General features: G+C 52.7%; 1 long non-coding RNA gene across 1 annotated transcript; it reads right to left on the bottom strand.

Moving 5' to 3' along the window:
* Positions 1-12,657: 12,657 nt before the first annotated feature.
* LOC111732719 lies at positions 12,658-17,838 on the bottom strand. Its single transcript, XR_002777667.1, has 2 exons — positions 17,774-17,838; positions 12,658-13,585 (listed from the first exon to the last, which is right to left on the bottom strand). It is a non-coding gene; the product is annotated as an uncharacterized LOC111732719 (long non-coding RNA).
* Positions 17,839-20,894: the final 3,056 nt, after the last annotated feature.

The following is a 20,894-nucleotide window of genomic DNA, read 5'->3' as shown; positions in this document are numbered from 1 at the left end:
CTTTAAAAAATATTGATGGGGTGCTTTCCATATGCCAGGAACTCTGGGGAGCTGGGGGACACGACTAAGCCCGAGACAGGCTCAATCATGCCCTCAGAGAACTGCAGGCCAGAGGCAAAGCAGACCATGAAAGAAGCAGCCCCCACCGCGCCCACTCCCTCCAGCAGGATTGGTTTGGGTGCTGCCTAAGGGATCACGAGGACGAAAGGGACATGCAATCGGACACCATGTGAAATTCTTGCTTGGATTCAGGATTAAAGCAAAATAAGGCCGGCAGCTAACTTGAGGGACTAGAGGAGAACTAAATTATGCATCGCATATTATATAATATTTCTGCACCAAAGTGAAATTCCTGGGTATGAAACTGGAATTTCGGTCACGCAGGAGACTGTCCTTGATCTCAGAGGGCGCTTGTTTAACTATTCGGGAGGGAAGTGTCATCTTGTCTGCGACTGACTTGAATGATTAGCAGGCACCTGCAGGCTGCGCAGGAAGGAGCTAAGCAAAGCAGGAAGATGGTACGTAGGACAGAGGGCAGCCTGGCACAGGCACACACTCGGGGAGAGCGGCATGAGAATAGGTCGGGGGCCAGGAGGCCTTAGGAGGCTGTGGCGGTTATTACTCAGCCTGCGATGGTGGCGGATGGTGGCAGGACTAGAATGGTGGTGGTGGGTACGGAGAGACTCAGCAGATATTCTGGAGGTAGAATTCACAAGGCTTATAAGTGGGAAAAGTGTGGAAGGGTCCAGGGAACTCACGGTTTGTGACATGACACCCAGGAGAATGTTGGCGCCACTGTCAGAGGCAGGGCCCTGGGGGAAAGGTCAGGAGCTCAGCTGCAGGCGTCCGAGTTCGGGGCTTGTGGAGCATCTTGGAGTCTCAAGGGTTTGAAAATGCCTCTGCTCAAATCACCGTGAAACCAAAACTCTGACCTCCGTAATGCCAGCCAGCCAGCCAGGCCGGACACGGCAGAGATGAGGCCTGGGCAGGACAGACGGAAGGACGTCTAGAACAGAAACCGTGTGGCTGTCTGGCCTGCATTAGTTTTCCCAGGTTCCTCTCCATCTGCGTGGAGGGCTGGGCAGGGTTGGGATCGTGACATCCTCGCCCCCACGGGGCCCTCAACGTGAGCCAGGATCCCGAGATGCCACCCATATCCTGTCGCTGCTCAGATGGGGTCTGATTTCCCAGAACTCGGTAGAAATGAAGCCACCCGGGACCCTTGCGTGAGTGCGGGCTCAGCTCACCTTTCTCAGAAGCTAGCCCACCCGGAGGGATGTCTGGAGAGAGGGCACTGGCGCAGGGGCCAGCTCAGGTAGGCACAGGGGCCAGCTCAGGTAGGCGCGGGTAGCCTAGAGTTGCAAACGTTGCAAGGGGTGTGCTTGGACTGAAAAGTGATCTGTTGTCTATCTGGAATTCAAATTTAACTGGGCATCCTATTGTTACTTGCTAAATCTGGCAGGGGTGCAGAGCGGTGTGGGGTGTCCAGCAGGAGAGGACATGAGAAGGGGGATTGGATGAAATACCGCAGGAGAGTCACCTTTGATGCATCTACGGGCAGCTTGGTCCTCCCAAGGGGACTTCCTTTTAGCATCTGCTGGGGTGGGGGGAGTCCTTGCAGGTGCTGGACCTCTCTCCTGGCTTATCCTCCCAGAAGTGATGCTCCTGCAGATTTTCAGACCGTTGAGATCCTTTCCTTCCCTCCCTCCAGAAGTTCAGGTGTGAGTTTCCTGTCTCCTGAGAGCTTTCACCCAATCAGCATTTGCTTCTGAACTTTGCTAATTAAACAGTGACACGTGAGCTGGGCTTAGAGATCACTGTTCACAGTGGTCACAGTGACACTTCCTCCTGGTCAAGCTCTGCTCGGGCTTTCGCTACCCCCCACACACTGATTCCAGCCGGGCTCTCTCGCGCTCAGAGTCTGTCCCTTCCACTTCAGACCCTCTTTCTCATCACCCTTGACCTTCTCCTGGGAGCCCTGCCCAACGCCCCAGGCGTGTCCCGTGGCACCCCGTTCGTCCTCTGTGGTAGCGCTTATTCACTGATTGCAGCGTGCCTGGCTTTGAAGAGTCCTGGCCTGGAAATCCTCTCCTGAAACACACACACACAAGCACGCACACAGAATCCCTATCTCAGAGAATACACACACCCACCCACCCCAAGCCCATTTACAGACCCCCCAGGTTGATGTCTCAATTCCCTAGTTACTTCACTGTCCCCCACTAGACTACAAGCTGAATGAAGGCCTGTTCACGACCACAGAGAAAGCCTGGAACATAGTATTTATCAATAAGTTATCAGTACAGACAAAAATAATCAGTGAATACTTATCAAGAAAATAAATGAGCCTTATAAAGATGTTTTTTGAATGCTGCTGAAGGAACGAAGAATCAGCACAAATGACCTGATGCCTAAAATTTTGCCCTCTGGGCTGGACTCACTCTGCATGTGCCCCGAGGTCCTCTCCTAAAAGGCCACCCCTAAAAGGCCATCTAGGCCCACATTCTGCTCAATCCAGGTTAACCTGGGGTTTCTGGACCATCTCCCAATATGGGTGAGCAGTGGAAACACCCAAACCAGATGCTCCCTCCTTAGGCTCTCAAACGCCTCACCTGTACCCAGGACACAGCCTACGCGTGCCATGTAGCCCCAAGGATGCCCACCCAAGGCATCATCAAGGGCAGGGAGATAGACTCTCAAGGCCATGATCACAAGAACCAGCCATCACCTCAACTCAGACACGCATGCCACTTTCCCACAGGGCTCCAGCTGCGGGGCTGTTGGCTGAGCTGCCATTGTAGAATGCTGTCTCTGTGTTAAGAAATTTCACGTCCCGTGCTATGCTGGTAAATATTTAAGAGCCGGCTCTCTGGGAGGACGTATCCGCATAAACGCATGTACAGAAGTTTACTACAAAGAGATGTTTGATTGCTATCCAACTCGGCGAAAAAAAAAAGCTCGTCATTGAAGAGTGAGCATCATTCTGACATGAAGGTTGACTGATATTTCCATTTATATTAATGAGCAAGGAAAAGTGAAACAATGAAGATGTCTACTAGAACGTCACTTTTTTTTTTTTTTTTTTTTGCTGAATCGGAAAATGGCGTTTGAATACTGGAAGAACATTTCTTCAACTTTTTTTGCATTAGTCACAATGTAATGGCCAGAGACACAACTCACTTTCGAGTTTAATCTGCACCATTAATATTTCCTCCACCTCTTTCTTAAATCTAGACAATCAACAAAACAACAAAGCGAACCCCGACTAATAGTACTTGCCGATTTCCATGGTGTAAACACTTCCACCATGGCTGAGTTCGAGCTGCCAGTGTGACCTCGCTGAACGTGATGCCCAGAAGAGATGCAGAGCAGCCATCGTTGTGCAGTATTTCCAACACGCAGACCCAGGAGACACACAACCGTAAGAGCACAGATAATAGTAAAACGTAGTAATTGGAAAGTAATGAGCTCTGAGTATTTATTAGCTTTGCTTTTAATATAATTTATTTAATTGTAAGTTTGTAGAATTTAATTGTTAATGATGGCTATGTTTAACAACGGGCTCGCAAAATCCCTGAAAATCGAACCTTTGATTCTCACGAGCTGGTACAAGCCGGTTCCAATGTTCCAGTGGACCCTTGGCTCATTCCTCTACGCCCTGTAGGATAGGTTTTACAACCCCTGTCTTATAAACCAGAAGCTGAGGCTCGGAGGCCGCAGCGCCAAGGCTTGCATTGAGGAGTGTCTGATGCCAAGATGATTTTAGATCTGCACCAGTCACCTGAGCTGGGCTGAGGTGAGAAAGAACTGAACCACAGGTGTGTTTGGGGGCTTGTCGTTGTGTCACCAGTCAGTGGACACACGTCTCTCAGCCTGGTGTGGCCTCCAGGCATTGTGCCCCAGTGTGTAGAATCCACCAGAACCAAGTTACGACAGGAGGACTTCAGAAGAAGACAATGTGGTGGCAGATAACCCTTGGCCAGGACACCACCATAACGTAATACAGGAAAGATCCAGCCATCCATGTCTAGAGGGGCCAAATCCCTATAACCCAAATGCTAAAACTCTCCGGCCAAAAGTAGTTCAAAAGTGTGAGTGTCATGTGGTAAGGATGTCATGTCGTCTGGGCCTTGGAGGACGTTTAACAGCATCCCTGGCATCTGCCCGTTAGATGCCAGCAGCAACCCTTCCCACCCCCAGCTGTGACCGCCACATGTCCTGGGGAGGTAAGGAGCACAAACCACCCCATGTTGAGAACCATCGGGCTTAGGAAAGGAAGAGCAGGTAGAAGTCCACTCAGAGTGAACACGTTGAGGGCACAGATGGATGAATGGGCTACATGTGCCATCAGCCCCCGAGTTGTCCTTGGATGCTGGCTGAGCGACGAGGAGGCTTGGCAAGTGTGGGAGAACCCAGGAAACTCTCAGAAAACAAAACTCGCAGCAAAACACACTCTGCCCCATTCACCAGCCTTGAGGCTCAAAGCCCGAGCTTTTCTCAGAACGTCAGCCATAGGTATTTGTACGAGGGCAAGACCCAGAACCATGGGCCTCCTTCAGGCTGGTGCCCATTCCCTCATTCACTGTGTCTCTCGTTAATTTAACAGCCCTGGAGTCTGCCGCGTGCCTGACACTGCCAGGTGCTGGGGACACACAGGTGGGAGAGGTGGCGATCCCGCCCTCTGTCCCCATATCCATCTCCCCTGCTAGAACAAAAGCTCCAAGAAGGCAAAAATGTTGGGTCTTGCCCAGCCCACAGTGGGGGCTCAATACACACCTGTCAGTGGAGGCATAGGAGATGGGAGTTTTCAACCTGGCTGGGGGGAGGGGGGCAGGTGCATAAACAGATAGTTATATGGGCCAAGGAAAACTTCATGGACCCCTGACCTGGATGCCAGAGTATTGGCAAAAGCTGCATAGCTAACAGTGCCAGGCAGAAGGCACAGCCTGGGCGAAGACAGGAAGGTGAGAGAGAACGTTGCTAGCTGAGTGTATTAGCTCCCTATTGCTGCTGTAACGAATTACCACAAATTTCGTGGCTTCAAACAAATTTAGTGTAACAAATTACCACAAATTTAGTGGAGGTCAGAAGTCTCGCACTGGGTGTTTTGGGCTAAATTGTGTCCCCCGCCCCCATTCATACATTGAAGCCCTGTGACTGTATTTGGAGATGAGGCCTTTAAGGAGGTAATTAGGGTTAAATGAGATCAAAAGGGTAGAGCCCTGATCCAACAGGACAGGTGTCCTTATACGAAGAGATGGAGACACCAGAGGGACCCCCCGCATACCCACACACACACACGCATGCACAGAGACAATGTCATATGAGGACATAGCAAAAAGGCAGCCATCTGCAAGCCAGGAAGAGACGCCTCATCAGAAACCAAATTTTCTGACACCTTGATCTTGGACTTCCAGCCTCCAGAGCTGTGAGAAATAAATTTCTGCTGTTTAAGCCTCCCAGTCTGTGGTATTGGGTTATGACAGGCCAAGCAGACCAACACTCTGGGCTCAAACCGAGCCGTCAGGAGGGCCGTGTTTCTTTTGGAGGCTCTAGGGGAGAATCGTGGCCTAGAGTTTTCCAGCTTCCGGAGTCCACCTGCATTCCTTGGCTCTGGCCCTTCCTCAGATCCCTCGGGCCTCTGCTCCCACTGCCACAGCTCCTTCTCTGACTCTGACCTTCCAGCTTGCCTCTTATAAGGATCCTTGATATTATATGGGGCTCACCTGGATAATCCAGGATCACCTCCCCATCTCAAGGTCTTTAATTGCATATGCAAAACTCCTTTTGCCATGGAAGGTCACATAGTCACAGGTGCTAAGGATATAGGCATTTTTGGAGGGCCATCGTTCTACCACACTGAGTTCAGCCAAAGAGAAGCTTGTGTGTATGTGAGTGTGGGTGTTTGTTGGGGCTTGGGGGGGCCATGAAGATGCAGAAACAATCCAGGGTCAAGACCTTGTGTACCAGGCCTACTTTTAAAAAATCAGCTTGAAATAGTTCCTCCTCAGTATTCCCTAGCCATTTCCAGCAGGGCGGAGCAGCAACAGTAACCCCTGTGGGCTTGTCTCGTACTTAATGGTGCCAGAAACCCAATTCACACTAACTTAAGGGACAAGAAAACCTATTCGCTTTATCTGAAAACGTCACAGATGAGCCAGCTTCAGCTTCAGGTACATCAAGATCCAGGAGTTCAAATGATCTCATCAGGCCTCCATCTTTTTCCACATCTCTAAGACAAAGTCTTCTCTATGAGCAGAGAATGAAGGTCATTCTAAACTCTAAGCTTCCCAACCTTCCAGCTCAGCAGCCCCCAGAAAAGAGAGCTTTTGCCCAACAATGCTGGCAAAAAAAAAAAAAAAAAAGTACCTGGGACGGTTCTGATTGGCCAGCTGAGGTCACGTGCCTATTCCTAAGCCAATCGCAGCAGTCAGAGGTGAGGACACTGATTGGCAGGCTCTGAGTCATGCGCCCACTCCTGAGGACAGGAGGGAGAGGTCTTGGAAATATGGGGAACGGTCTCTCCTCGGATCAGGGGCAGTGCCTCCAAGGGAAGGGGCACCCTTAGGTGTGGGGGGGGGAGGGGAGTGGCCGGGTTTAGGCCCCTCACAGCTTTAGCTCCACAGTTATCCTTCCAGGGGATCCCCCTCCCCCAGCCTCTGAAGATTTGAGTGGACGGACATTTCCGTCCCTGAAATTAGAAGAGTCCAGCCATGGCATGGAGGGTGGTTCCAGCCCCCATCTGCCCTCTAGGACGCTGCCTTCTCCTAGGCAAGTGGTCATCTCGTGGGTCACTTTGGTGTCCGAGGCCCCCTCATACCATTTATCATTTAATATTATTTAACAATGACGTAAAAGTACAATCTCGATCTCAAATAAATGTCTGATGGATTGAAGGAAGTGTTGCTAAGACGGGTCACTTAAACACCAGCGGCCAGGCCTAGACACCAGGCAGGGGTGGGTCTAAGATGGGAGACAGCAAGGCTCCAAGGCTGGGTGGGGGGTGAGCGACCGATGACGGAGATGTCCTTTGAAAACAAAGCACATATTCCGCACCCAGTGGGTGCTTAGCAGATGCTTTTTGATGGATTTAGGCTGTTAGAGACCGGAACCAAAATCATTCTCGGCATCGAAAAATAATAATGTGACCATATCCTGTACTGCATCCCCCTGGGGCTATTCTACAAAAATACCCTGAAGTGCCTCCCTGTGCCTGGTACTGTGTCAGGCGCTGGGGGGCAGTGCAGACTGGGCGCCTTGTCCTGCCCTCCCGCTCCTGCCCTGGTCCCCAGCCCAGCCTCCCCACCCTGTCCTCACCCTGACCCAGCTAGCGGGGCTTGGCCAGCAAGACCTGTTTTGCCTTCTAAGTGGAAACAGGCTGCTGCAAAGGAAGGTCGGCTCAGAGCAGAACCCGGTGACTCTTGATCCGTGTTCACCTCTGACCGAGACAGAAACACAGCTGTGGTTATCAGAAAGCTGCCGAGAGCCTGGGGTGGGGGTTGGGGGCCAGAAGGAAGAGGGGGACGGAGGAGGGATGTTGGGGGAATGGAGAAGTTCTGAATCATAGGCTCTTATTCATGGGGGCAGATGTGGCCGCAGGATGGGATGGGGTGAGGGTGGGGAGGGGGAGTCCTCTGCCAAGGGTAGGCTGTGCAGAAGAAGGCTTCCTCATCACACCCCGCCCCCCGCCCCCCGCAATTTCCCCTCTCCTCAGAGTGCATGGCATTTTCTAGGAAGACAGAAGGCAGTGCTATCCCCTAGATCACGAGTGTGGAGACAGTCCCAGGCCTGGGAGGGGAAACTGGCATGGTCTGTGGGGGTAAATGAGTCAACGGCCCTGTGGGGCCACCTGATTCTTGCTAGCAGATTCCCAGAGGGCTAGGGCGGTGGCCTTGGCAAAGCCATGGGGCAAATGTCCTCACCTGAGCAGGGTGAGGCAGGGCAGGACCCAGCAGGCCCTGGCCCCACTAAACCTGCTTTTGATTGGCCACCCCATGGCACTGAGATGCAAACCACCCCCCACCTGTGGCCAACAACTGCCAAAATCACTGGGAGGTCAGGATTAATTAGCAAATTGGTCGTTAGGGGTCCCTAGCAAGGTGCAGAGGAAGGCCTGGCGGCTGGGGTGGGCCTGGGGACAGCAGGTCAGCAGGCCGGTCCAACAGTGGAGGGCAGCAGGCTCCCCTGGCCTGAGTCTGAGCGGGGAGCAGTTCTCACCCCAGGAGCCTGGGCCAGTGGCCTCATTCTTCCCACGGCCGCAGGAAACTTCCAGGGAACTGGGACCTCCAAGCCCGAGAGAACGCCTCCAAAATTCCTTGGGCTTTTTCTTCCCTAGTCAACCAAGTATCTATTTATAGACATGGAAATATGCGTGGAGAAAGGACTGGAAGGAAATACACGAAATGTTAACATGTTTTTCTTCTTTTCTTTATTGGTATTGTCTTATAAAAAATAAATATGACTCTCCAGATAAGAAACAAGATATTTTTAAAGTGTAATTAATCTTGATATAAGTTTTCATGCTTGTCATAAAAAAGTGGAAAGGAGAAATCTGAAATCACCCATAGTCCTATTAACCGTGAACCTGTTGCTGTGTTTTCTTTCACGGTTTCTCCTATGCAGACATTTTGGATGCAGGGTTGTTAACATCACTTTATATGATTACAAAACTTTTCTGTGACCACGAAGTCATCACGCAGCCCTTGTAGGGTTACATCTTTTAAACTGCCTAATATTTATGCTCTAGGTAATACTATTATCGGTTTCTAATTCTTCACTATTATAAGGAACACCGTTGTGAACATCTTCATATGGAAAAGTCTTTTGTGTTTTTGAGATTTCCGTCTTCAAATTCTCTAATTTCCAGATGTGGGATTACAGCGTAAAAGGCTGCCACACGTAAAGCAACAGAGTGAACTTGAACTCAAGTTAGTCTCACTCCAAAGTCCCCATCTTTAGTCCTGACGAGTAGTATTAAAAGAAAGATGGAAACGAGCGTTCGCTGGGCACAGGGCAGGGCTGGCATGTGTCCTGCCTCCCACGTTCCCTCTCCCAGCCCTGCCCCCACCAGCAGTGGTGTCCCCTGCGAGCCCAGCCCCGGCCACACTCCACAGGATGCTACGGGGGCAGAGGAGAATCAAAAGTCTCCCCAGTGTAGCTGGGGAGCGAAGGTCCGGGCAGGTTGGGCCCCGAGGGAGAAACCCCTGTACCATGGGTGGGACTGTTTCTCAGAGGCGAAGCGTCAGCTGCATCTTTAAAGATGGGCAGAGGAAGGCGCGACCCGGGGCTGGGGCGCCGGGGCCCCGAGGTGGCAGGTGGGGCTCATGCAGAGAGACCCAGGAGGTGGAAAAGCAACGAGATGCCAGGCTGAAGACGCCCAAGTCGGCTCGGGGAAGGGGGCGGATGGCGCGTGCTTCACCCCTCCCTCCCACCCCTCCTCAGGTCTCCAGGCCTCTCTCCTACCACCCGCCTCAGCCGCAGCCTCCCTCCACACCCTCCCAGGTTCCCGTTTTTCTGTGGAGACCACAGCATCCTGTCCCGACCCGGGGAAGGCTGCCACGTCTACCGAGGGCCAGTGACTTCCTGTCACAGCCAGACTCTGCGGGGGCTCATGTCTCCTGGTTGGCCCGGCCCCAGAAGGCAGAGGCAGCCGGCTCCTGCAAGCAGAGCCGTGACACTCACACGCTGTCACTCCAGCACACTCACACTCACCTACACACCACACGCTGCCACTCACGCGTCTTACACTCCCGCCTTCACACGCGCTCACACTGGCGTGCTTGCATTCCCTTGCACGCTGACTCACACATGCCCCGTGCTCACTCACCCTCCCTCGCACACTCCCGCTGGCTCGGAACACGGTGCCCTCACTCACCCCAGCTGGGAGCAGCACGAGGAGAAACTGCCCGGCCAGGACAGGCTGGCGGGCAAAGGGCCAAGGCCCTCACTGGAGGGGTAGCCGCCGGCAGAGGTCAGATGTGGGGGCCCCTGAGCACCCACTGCCCCCCGTGGCTGCAGCCCCTGCCTCAGCTCTCGCTCCCTTCCACAGAGACAGGACATCGTGCTGCTTAAGGACACAGGCTGGGAGGGATGATCCGGGCCCAAATGCTGGTCCCGCCACTTGTTACTTCATGTGAGACTGGACTCTGAGCCTCAGTTTCCCTCTCTGTAGGGGCAGCGCCTCCCTTACAGGAAGGCTGGGTGATTAAATGACATCATGCCTGCTAAGTGCTATGCAAGTCGCACCGACTGTAAATGCTCTGCAAACGGAAGAGCTCAAATGTCATTCTTAGAACACCCCGGCCTAGCTACCGGGATGGGGCCCTGGTGGCTGAGTGACCTGCAGCTGCTCTCTGTACCCCACAGACACCGAAGCCCAAAGCCAGCAGGCTGAGGCCCTGCCCAGCTTCCTGCCAGTCACAGACACACCCAGACAGTGGCACTGCAGCCACCAAAAAGCAGACACTCATCCCCAAACTGGGGCAGCTCCACCCTCCCAGTCCTGGGACCCTTCGGGCCCTCCCACCTAACGGCCCTGGTCACCAACACCCAGCACCGTTTCATGACTCCCTCCGCTCTCTGCCGCTGTTCACGCCGGTGCTTTGCCTCGCACCAGCGCTGGGGTGCATGCTTCCCCCCGCCCCCTTTCCAGCCCCAGAGCCCCTCTCTGCTCCATCTCTCCTGCGAAACTCACTGGCCTCCCAGCTCTCTCTGTCCACATCACAGCCCTGACCGCTTCGCCCCCTCACCCCCTCCCCTCCTCCCTCTCCCCTCAGCCCCTCTCCCTATGACCCCGTCCCACTCCTCCCCTTCCCGACCAGCCCACCAGTCTGGTCCATCTGGACACCCAGTTGGACCAAGCCAGCATCCCCGGAACCAGCTGACACTGTGGCCAAAGAGTGTCCTCCCCTGGGAGCGGTCTCTGCAGACAAGGGCTGAGGAAGGGGGCGATCCCAACAGGCAGTTCAGGACACCAGAACTGGGGGGGACCAGGGCGGGCTGGGCATAGGAGCCACACCTGTGTCCATCCTGCCCAGAAACCCAAAAGGCTGTGGATCTCTGGTTGGTTCTACACTCCCTCTCTAGGGCCAGGCGGTCATCTGAGGGGTACGTGTGGGGGCAAACTGCACTGAGGCCCCCCTTCCTGTCCTGGCCTAGTGCCCTGCCACCCTTGGAGTGGAGTCCACAGCCAGGGATGGCATGAGCACCCTGCCTCTCCTGCAGAGCCATGAGTTGATCTGGCCCATGGCAGTTGGGTGGCTCTGCCCCTTAGCAGCCTCCCTTAGCAGTCTCCCAGGACCTTCCTGGGTGCGGGTCAGGATCTGTGCATTGACTGGGACCCCACGGTGGCCGCGACGCCCAGGGCTCACACTGGTGCCAGGCATCTGAAACGCATCCTGCCCAGGATGGCTCACCTTCTTGGGGCTGCTTGTGATGAATTCAGTGCCACCAGGTGAGAAAGACACATGCAGATTTCTCTGCTTTACATCTTGTACAGATAGGAAAGCCAGGCTTGGGGCCGGGCGGGCCTGAATTTGAGGCCCGGCAATGCCTCTTCTCAGCTCTGTGGGACCCAGGCAAGTTCCTTAACTTCTGTGAGAGCACCAGCTTCCCTGTCTGCACAGCAACGATTATTGGAGAACTTAACTCTAGGATGTGAAAATTAAATGAGCTTGTGCTTATTATCAAGCCAGGCACGGGGCCAGCACTCCAGAGCTCGTGGGAAAGAAGCAGCCATGGCTGTTGTCGTCAATGTCATTTCTCATCTCCACCTGTGACTAGGAAGTGGTGTTGTCCCAAGTGTGCCCCTAAGCAACCTGGAGAGGAGAGAGGGGGTGGCCAGAAGCCTCAGAGCCCTCAGCCAGGACTGAGCCGTGGGACTGGAGCACTAGGCCCGACGTGGGCTCTCCGTTCTTTGCGGCCTGGAGTCCACCTGCTCCCAGACCCCCCGAGATAGAACGGGAGAACGGGGTCGCATTGAGTGACTTCTCAGAGGAGCAGCAGGCAAAGCTCCACTGGGCTGTCCCTTGGCTTCTGACAGAGTCACTGTTCTACAAGGCCGGCTTCATTGGGCGAGGGGTGATGAGAGAGAGAACACCCAACTTCCACCTGGGAGGATCCCATTCCTTCCACTTCCGAGAGAAGGGTTTCCTCCCTCCCCCCTCCCTCCCCGCCTCCCTTCCCCCTCCGTCCCTCCCTCCTTCTCTCCCTCCTTCTCTCCCTCCTTCCTTCCTCCACTTCTCCTCCAAGAAGTTCTAGGTGGCAAATGGGCGGGTGGATAAAAATCATGGTACAGGTCGAAGCAGGAACTAGTGTCTCTCCTGAGGAAGGCCACGGTCTGTTACCTGAAGGGACAAGTAGAGGCCGTCGGACTGAATAACCGAGAACTCCACTCTGATGGATGCGAAGCTGCCTAGAATAGATCTCAGAAAGGAATCTTCCAGGGTTTCCTCCCGCCCCGAACTCCCAAGGAACATCGACCAGGCCAAGGCTGAACCCACCGCAGAGCCAGTCCAGCCAATACTCGGTGGTCCAGGAGAAGGGCCCAGCCCCCGCCCCGCCCCGCCCCGCACCGCCAGTCCCGTTCTATGGAAAATGAAGGCCCTTCCTGAGCCCTCCGCTTTCTGCAAAGCCATTCCAGCAACCTAGACCCATGACTTTTAGCTTGTTCAGCTCTTTTAAAACAACCCTTTCAAAGCAGCTCAGAAATGGGGGCTGTGGCTTGATTTGAGGTTAAACAAATAAGTGCCATTTATCCACCAACACTCTAGGAATGAAAGATTTCTTCAGGCAAATTCCCAAGCTGCGTGCTCCAGAAAAACTGCTGCCCCAAATTGCTGGGTCCTGGTCCAGTGTTCTCCATTTCTGAGGATATGTGGGTTGCTTTCGGCGGTGCTCTGCACAGAGCACTAGGACCGGCGGCGGTGGAGTCGGTGGCCGGGCACACCGCCCCTTGGCTGTGTCAGCCTCCCACGCGGCGCCCACGGGGCCCTGGGAGCTCCTGGGCACTTCTGGGCCTGTCGGGAATGGCTCCGCTCCACCCTGGGGGCCCGGGCCAGACTGCTGGCTGCTTCAGGAAGACTGCTTTTCTTCCCATGTTTTGAGGGTAGGCAAGAATGAGAAAAAGGGGGTGGGGGGGACACATTCTCAAACAAATAAAACTCCAGGGCACCAGACGGGAACGCTGAGCTCCTCAGACTGACGGGTGCAGGAGCCACTCTGCAGAGACGTGTTCCTTCCTCTTCACTCTCAGAGACATCGTCTTAACGCCCAAGCTGGAAATTTGGGCCAAGAGTCGTCAGATCTCCCTACTCTTGGAAATACCCTGTGGCAGAAACAATAAGCTCACCAAATAGGCCATTTGCTCCCTTACATTCCCCAGCTGTGCTATGTGACCAGTTTGGGCCAATGAAATGTGTGGTGCGTGTCATTGCCATCAGAGGCAGTAAAAGTCCATTCTCTAGTCTCTCTCTCTCCTGGACTCTGCGAATATGGAGGTGTTCCAGAGGGTGCGGCTACAAGATAGGAGCTTCTGTCTGCCTGGGTCCCTGAGTGAGTCCGTGGAGCAGAACTGCCTGCCAACTGGCTGAGACATAAAGCATGAGCAAGGAATAAACTTTTGTTGTGTTCGGCCACTGAGACCCAGGGTTGGTTGTTACTGCAGCATTAGCTGGCATGCCCTGACTAACTGAAGCTCCTGGAATGCTACAGTATACTTTACCATGTTGTTTGCTGAGAGAGATCAGCATGCAGGAGTTAGACAACAATACCCCCACTCCCTCTGGCCAACAGCCTTCACTCAAAGGAGCACTTATGAGCTAACGCTCAGGGGCCCCACGGTTCCCCATCTCACCAAAGATTTAAGGAAGTTCTCTTAGGTTTGGGCCTGAGCCTATGCCTCTCTTTCAATTTCTCTACAGAATTTGGTTGAATGCTACCGTAAAGACGGTCTGTCTCATATTCTAAGGCACTAAACAGGGCATAAAGCACTTCCACTGGCGATCCCCCAGGAGGCAAGGGAGACAGCCTTCATTCTTATTTTAAAGCTGAGAGCACTGAAGCTCAGAGGATTTAATGTCTTGCCCAGGTCACATAGCTAGCTAAAGAACTTGAACCTAGGTCTTGTGTCTCTTGGCACGATACCAGTATTTCTCAAAATGGAGTTCACAGACTCTGAGATGGGGCCCGGGAATCTGCATTTCCAAAGCTCCTCAGGCAATAGCTATGCTCATTAAGTGTGAGAACCCTCGCACCGCGTGTGCCACCTCCTTCATCGGACAAAGCCCCCACCAGAGTGGTGGGATCGGAGGGCTGCAGCCAAGGACCTCCTCTCCCCGATCCAAAACAACACATCTCCTGGCCAGACTGCTCTTTATCAGATTCTCCCCCAAAGAGCCGTTTCTTTAGGTTAAAATAGTCTAGAAACACCGGCAACCTGCTCATGAATGAACTCAGGTTATTCCCAGCTAAAAACCACCGCTTGTAAGAAATCACTCTGCAAAGTTAGTCGAGTCAAGACCAAGATCTGAAAGTGCAAATCCAGCTGGAGGCTGCAGCGGGGCGAAGGCCTGGACCGCAAGACGAGGCTGAGCATCATGGGGGTGGGGGGTGGGATGGGGTGCGAGGAGGACTCAGAAAAGGATTAAAAAATGCAGCTGAGGCAGGTGGTTAAAACCTCACAAGAAAGAGTCAGAAAGTACTGGAGAAAATTCTCAACCTTACTACTGACTACCTGTGGAAATTTGCAAAAGTTACTTCATCTTTCTGACCTTCAGTTTTCTCACCTGTGAAATGGAACCAATAACAGAACCTACCCGTAGTTAGACCGTTACAAGAATCAAACACATTTGTGCATAAGACAGCTCACATTTATCGATCCCTTACCATATGTCAGTGGCTGTTCTAAGTGTTTTCTATATCTTAACTCATTTAATCATCCCTACTGCCCTATGATGTGGTTATTACTTTACCCATTTTATAAATGAGGAAACAGAAGCACAGCGAGGTGAAGTAATCTGCCCAAGGCTGCAAGGCTCCCAAGTGTCACAGCCAACATGTGAAGCTAGTCGTTCAGACTAAAGAGGCAGCGATCCTATGGCTACACTGAGCCCTGGATGCCTCATCTCACAGGGAGGGATGTAGCTGGAGGAGGGCTTCTGTGGAGCCCATTGAAAGCTGGGGCTCAGGGAAGGGGCCTCTGTTGCCCAGGTCCAAATGCAAACTGACCAGTAGCCATACTAAGTACTATCACTACTGAGCTAAGGAGTGAAGGAGCAGTCTGCTCGTTCCCCACTCCAACCCCAAGACACTAACCCTACTCCACACCCAGAGGAAGACACTGGGTGCTGCCTCCAGAGCCCAGAGAGGCCGAGATGGCTCCAGCCCTCCAGCCGAGTATCCCCTACAACAGGCACCGACACAAATGCCAGCCCTCTTGCTCCACTGTCCAACTAGAGAGTTGTCTGGGATCAACAATTTGGTTGTTTTATCTCGTTTGCTCTTTTAGTGCATCTCCTTTAAAAAAAAATTTGTCAGTGTTGCAAGGAAAAAAGGGAACCAGCATTCACTGAGCAGTTACTATAGGTGACACTCCACATCAAGCATGTCTATGTGTCTCATTGGGTCCTCGCAACTTTGTGAAACAGATATTATTATCTCCATTTTACAGATGAGGAGACTGGGCCCAGGGATGTTAAATATCTTGCAGCAAAGCAGTAGCACGGTGCCACTTCAAACCCTCGTCTCTTTGTACCCAAAAAACATTCACAAGAAGTGATGGCCAGCAGGGCTTTAAGATCCAGCCCCCGCAGATGGAGTGCCCTGTTTCTCACTCATTCTTTCATGTGTTGGGTGCTTTCGAGAGGCTGCTCTCTGCCAGGCACTGGATGAGCGACTGCAGCAACCTGGCCTCAGCTTCATTCCATTCAGCAGGTACGCAGGTCTATATTAACATTGTATTTGGAGAGACTTCCATTGCCCCCGGGTTCCACGAGGACCATCAGCCCAGGGGCTGCTTCTCCGGGATGGCGGATATTCAGCCTCCTCCAGGGAGAATCCAAGCTCTGGGTGTTTCAGGAAATGTCTGACCTGCCAGGTTTCCGTGTAGCTGATCAGTTAGAGCTGGGGGGGGGGGGGGGGGGGTGCCGGAGGGGAGGTTTCCCGTCAGCCCAGCTTTTGTCTCTCACATGAGCCCGAGACAGACAAACCACAACCACAGACTCGACCAGCTGTGGAAGCTTCGAACAGGAAACCCAGAACATCTGGTGCTCCACTTCCTGTGAAGGCTGTGCAAGTCTGGGTGTATTTGTGTGTCCGCCTGTGTGCATGTCTGTTCTCTCTCCCGCTGTTGTTTAGTGGGACACGGATACAGACAGGGTTAGAAACCACAGGCCTTGTGGTGACAGGGGAGCCAGACACCGCTCCCCAGCCCTTACAGTGCCTTGGCCCTTCTCAGTGACCCAGGATCTGATCCAATCTCACAGGCCGCCCTCCAACACCCGGCACATGTTTAGCTTCAAGTCACCACGCACTTGAATAAAGGGACTTTTTTTCTCCTTTTGGATTTAGGTGGTTTTAGAGAAGCTTGTTTGGGGATGAAGTGGGAGGGCTCTGCTTAAATATAACTTGGCCTCGGCATACAGACACACAAAAAGCAGCGTCTGGATGAAAGCTGTTTTTAAAACAATTTGAGGAGAATCTGTGGATGACCTCTGAGGCTGGTCAGGGGGCTGGTCAGGGGGCTGTTTTCCCACTAGTGGTGTCCTCTCTGGAAGGTCTCAGACAGACAGAGACGGAGAAGGGTTTCAAGAAACGTAAAGAAATGGAAAGAAAAGGCTCTCCAAACTGTAGCATGAGGTTTAACTCTCCTCTCAGTCACATTTAGGAGGCAGGAATTATTATGCTCATTTTACGAATAGTGAAATTGAGGTGCAGAGAGGGGTCGTAACTTACCCAAGATTACTGGGCAAGGAAAGATCCGGGCCCAGGTTCAAAATCAAATCTGACTCGTAGCCGCATGCTCGATCGTAGATCACACTTCATTCTTTCAGTGACCAGTAATAATCTAAACTGTGCCTGGCCCACAGTTGTTGTTTAACAAACGTTTCCTGAATCAGTCAATGAAATGAGCTATCATGGATGGCAGGAATTGTCATCATCACTGTATCCCCAGGGCTCGGCATAGTGCCCTGCAGGAGTAGGTGATTCATAAGTTTCAGAATAGTGACAATTCATTTACCCGCAGGTCATGTACTTAGCCAGGTCGACTGTTTGGCTCCTGGCTAAAAATCTGAAAGCAGGTATAAAGAACCACAAGCAGTCAACAGAAGCCACAAATCCTTAAAAGCCTTGACTTAGATAACTCCGGCCCTCAGTCCAAATCTGGTCATCTTCACAACGAGTGCTAAAGAGTATGTTTGCTGATCTTAGAAGCATCAGTTTAGAAAGGAGATGGTCTGATAGAGGAAGCTTGCTGGCAACAGCAATGTAGGAATTCAACCGGCATTTTCAGAGTGGCACGTGTCACTACGGAAGCAACAAGGAAAGCGCCAAGAGAGGTAAGAGACAAAGTAGATGAACTGTCTAATTCTCAGACATCTGCCCTCATAAAAGCACCGAGAAAGCCAGATAATTCTCTAGCTAAGATTAAAAGGCGTGACAGCGAGGACAGGAAGACCTCAGTGGTTCTCACTCGCGACTTGGTGTTTAATTGCAACACACTGGCCAACCTGAGATGGCGCATGCGCAGTGTCCGAGGCCGGGCTCGTTCTCATACCTGCGGATCCGCGGGGCCCTGCCGGCGGAGCCCTCGCCTCGAAGCCAAAGTGACGTCATGCAAGCGCCGCGGGCTGCGTGACGTCATCCGAGCGCGCCTCGCGTGGTGCTGAAGCCTTGAGCTCGGACTGGCAAAGGCGTTGCTGTGGAGACTGTGCGGCGAGCCCCGCCCCCGAGACGGGATTGGAGGAGAACTGATCGGCGGACGTTAGTGAAGTTTTGGAAGCGCGCGGGAAGGCCTGTGGGCCGCTCTCTGCGCGGGTTCCCCAGACATCCCTGTCGCCCTCGCTCTGTCCCGACCGAAGATTCCTAGGAACCTCCAAAGATAGAGCCAGAGCCCAAAATTCAATTTAAGGGGTTTCTTGACCTAAGATAGTAACTATCGGAAATGCCTCTGATCCAAGAAAAGTAAAAATTCATACTGCTCTAGATCAGATTCCGGGTGAGGCAGGAGGCTCCAGCAAGGCTTAAACTTACTGCTTCTCTGTGCAAAACTTTCCAAAGATTCCCTTCTCACTCAGAGTGAAAGCCAAAGTTTTATCATCGCCAGCAATGTCCTGTCACCACCGGGCTCCCGAACCTCGCTGTGCCTAAATTTTGACTCCCGTACTTTACTCCAACCACATACCCTCGTCTCTTTGTACCCAAAAGCACTCACAAGAAGTGATGGCCAGCAGGGCTTTAAGATCCAGCCCCCGCAGATGGAGTGCCCTGTTTCTCACTCATTCTTTCATGTGTTGGGTGCTTTCGAGAGGCTGCTCTCTGCCAGGCACTGGATGAGCGACTGCAGCAACCTGGCCTCAGGTTCATTCCATTCAGCAGGTATGCAGGTCTATATTAACATTGTATTTGGAGAGACTTCCATTGCCCCCGGGTTCCACGAGGACCATCAGCCCAGGGGCTGCTTCTCCGGGATGGCGGATATTCAGCCTCCTCCAGGGAGAATCCAAGCTCTGGGTGTTTCAGGAAATGTCTGACCTGCCAGGTTTCCGTGTAGCTGATCAGTTAGAGCTGGGGGGGGGGGGGGGGGGGTGCCGGAGGGGAGGTTTCCCGTCAGCCCAGCTTTTGTCTCTCACATGAGCCCGAGACAGACAAACCACAACCACAGACTCGACCAGCTGTGGAAGCTTCGAACAGGAAACCCAGAACATCTGGTGCTCCACTTCCTGTGAAGGCTGTGCAAGTCTGGGTGTATTTGTGTGTCCGCCTGTGTGCATGTCTGTTCTCTCTCCCGCTGTTGTTTAGTGGGACACGGATACAGACAGGGTTAGAAACCACAGGCCTTGTGGTGACAGGGGAGCCAGACACCGCTCCCCAGCCCTTACAGTGCCTTGGCCCTTCTCAGTGACCCAGGATCTGATCCAATCTCACAGGCCGCCCTCCAACACCCGGCACATGTTTAGCTTCAAGTCACCACGCACTTGAATAAAGGGACTTTTTTTCTCCTTTTGGATTTAGGTGGTTTTAGAGAAGCTTGTTTGGGGATGAAGTGGGAGGGCTCTGCTTAAATATAACTTGGCCTCGGCATACAGACACACAAAAAGCAGCGTCTGGATGAAAGCTGTTTTTAAAACAATTTGAGGAGAATCTGTGGATGACCTCTGAGGCTGGTCAGGGGGCTGGTCAGGGGGCTGTTTTCCCACTAGTGGTGTCCTCTCTGGAAGGTCTCAGACAGACAGAGACGGAGAAGGGTTTCAAGAAACGTAAAGAAATGGAAAGAAAAGGCTCTCCAAACTGTAGCATGAGGTTTAACTCTCCTCTCAGTCACATTTAGGAGGCAGGAATTATTATGCTCATTTTACGAATAGTGAAATTGAGGTGCAGAGAGGGGTCGTAACTTACCCAAGATTACTGGGCAAGGAAAGATCCGGGCCCAGGTTCAAAATCAAATCTGACTCGTAGCCGCATGCTCGATCGTAGATCACACTTCATTCTTTCAGTGACCAGTAATAATCTAAACTGTGCCTGGCCCACAGTTGTTGTTTAACAAACGTTTCCTGAATCAGTCAATGAAATGAGCTATCATGGATGGCAGGAATTGTCATCATCACTGTATCCCCAGGGCTCGGCATAGTGCCCTGCAGGAGTAGGTGATTCATAAGTTTCAGAATAGTGACAATTCATTTACCCGCAGGTCATGTACTTAGCCAGGTCGACTGTTTGGCTCCTGGCTAAAAATCTGAAAGCAGGTATAAAGAACCACAAGCAGTCAACAGAAGCCACAAATCCTTAAAAGCCTTGACTTAGATAACTCCGGCCCTCAGTCCAAATCTGGTCATCTTCACAACGAGTGCTAAAGAGTATGTTTGCTGATCTTAGAAGCATCAGTTTAGAAAGGAGATGGTCTGATAGAGGAAGCTTGCTGGCAACAGCAATGTAGGAATTCAACCGGCATTTTCAGAGTGGCACGTGTCACTACGGAAGCAACAAGGAAAGCGCCAAGAGAGGTAAGAGACAAAGTAGATGAACTGTCTAATTCTCAGACATCTGCCCTCATAAAAGCACCGAGAAAGCCAGATAATTCTCTAGCTAAGATTAAAAGGCGTGACAGCGAGGACAGGAAGACCTCAGTGGTTCTCACTCGCGACTTGGTGTTTAATTGCAACACACTGGCCAACCTGAGATGGCGCATGCGCAGTGTCCGAGGCCGGGCTCGTTCTCATACCTGCGGATCCGCGGGGCCCTGCCGGCGGAGCCCTCGCCTCGAAGCCAAAGTGACGTCATGCAAGCGCCGCGGGCTGCGTGACGTCATCCGAGCGCGCCTCGCGTGGTGCTGAAGCCTTGAGCTCGGACTGGCAAAGGCGTTGCTGTGGAGACTGTGCGGCGAGCCCCGCCCCCGAGACGGGATTGGAGGAGAACTGATCGGCGGACGTTAGTGAAGTTTTGGAAGCGCGCGGGAAGGCCTGTGGGCCGCTCTCTGCGCGGGTTCCCCAGACATCCCTGTCGCCCTCGCTCTGTCCCGACCGAAGATTCCTAGGAACCTCCAAAGATAGAGCCAGAGCCCAAAATTCAATTTAAGGGGTTTCTTGACCTAAGATAGTAACTATCGGAAATGCCTCTGATCCAAGAAAAGTAAAAATTCATACTGCTCTAGATCAGATTCCGGGTGAGGCAGGAGGCTC

Source organism: Pteropus vampyrus, unplaced genomic scaffold, assembly GCF_000151845.1.
Source record: "Pteropus vampyrus isolate Shadow unplaced genomic scaffold, Pvam_2.0 Scaffold484, whole genome shotgun sequence".
Lineage (NCBI taxonomy): Eukaryota > Metazoa > Chordata > Mammalia > Chiroptera > Pteropodidae > Pteropus > Pteropus vampyrus.
This window is presented reverse-complemented; position numbering and strand designations above follow the sequence as displayed.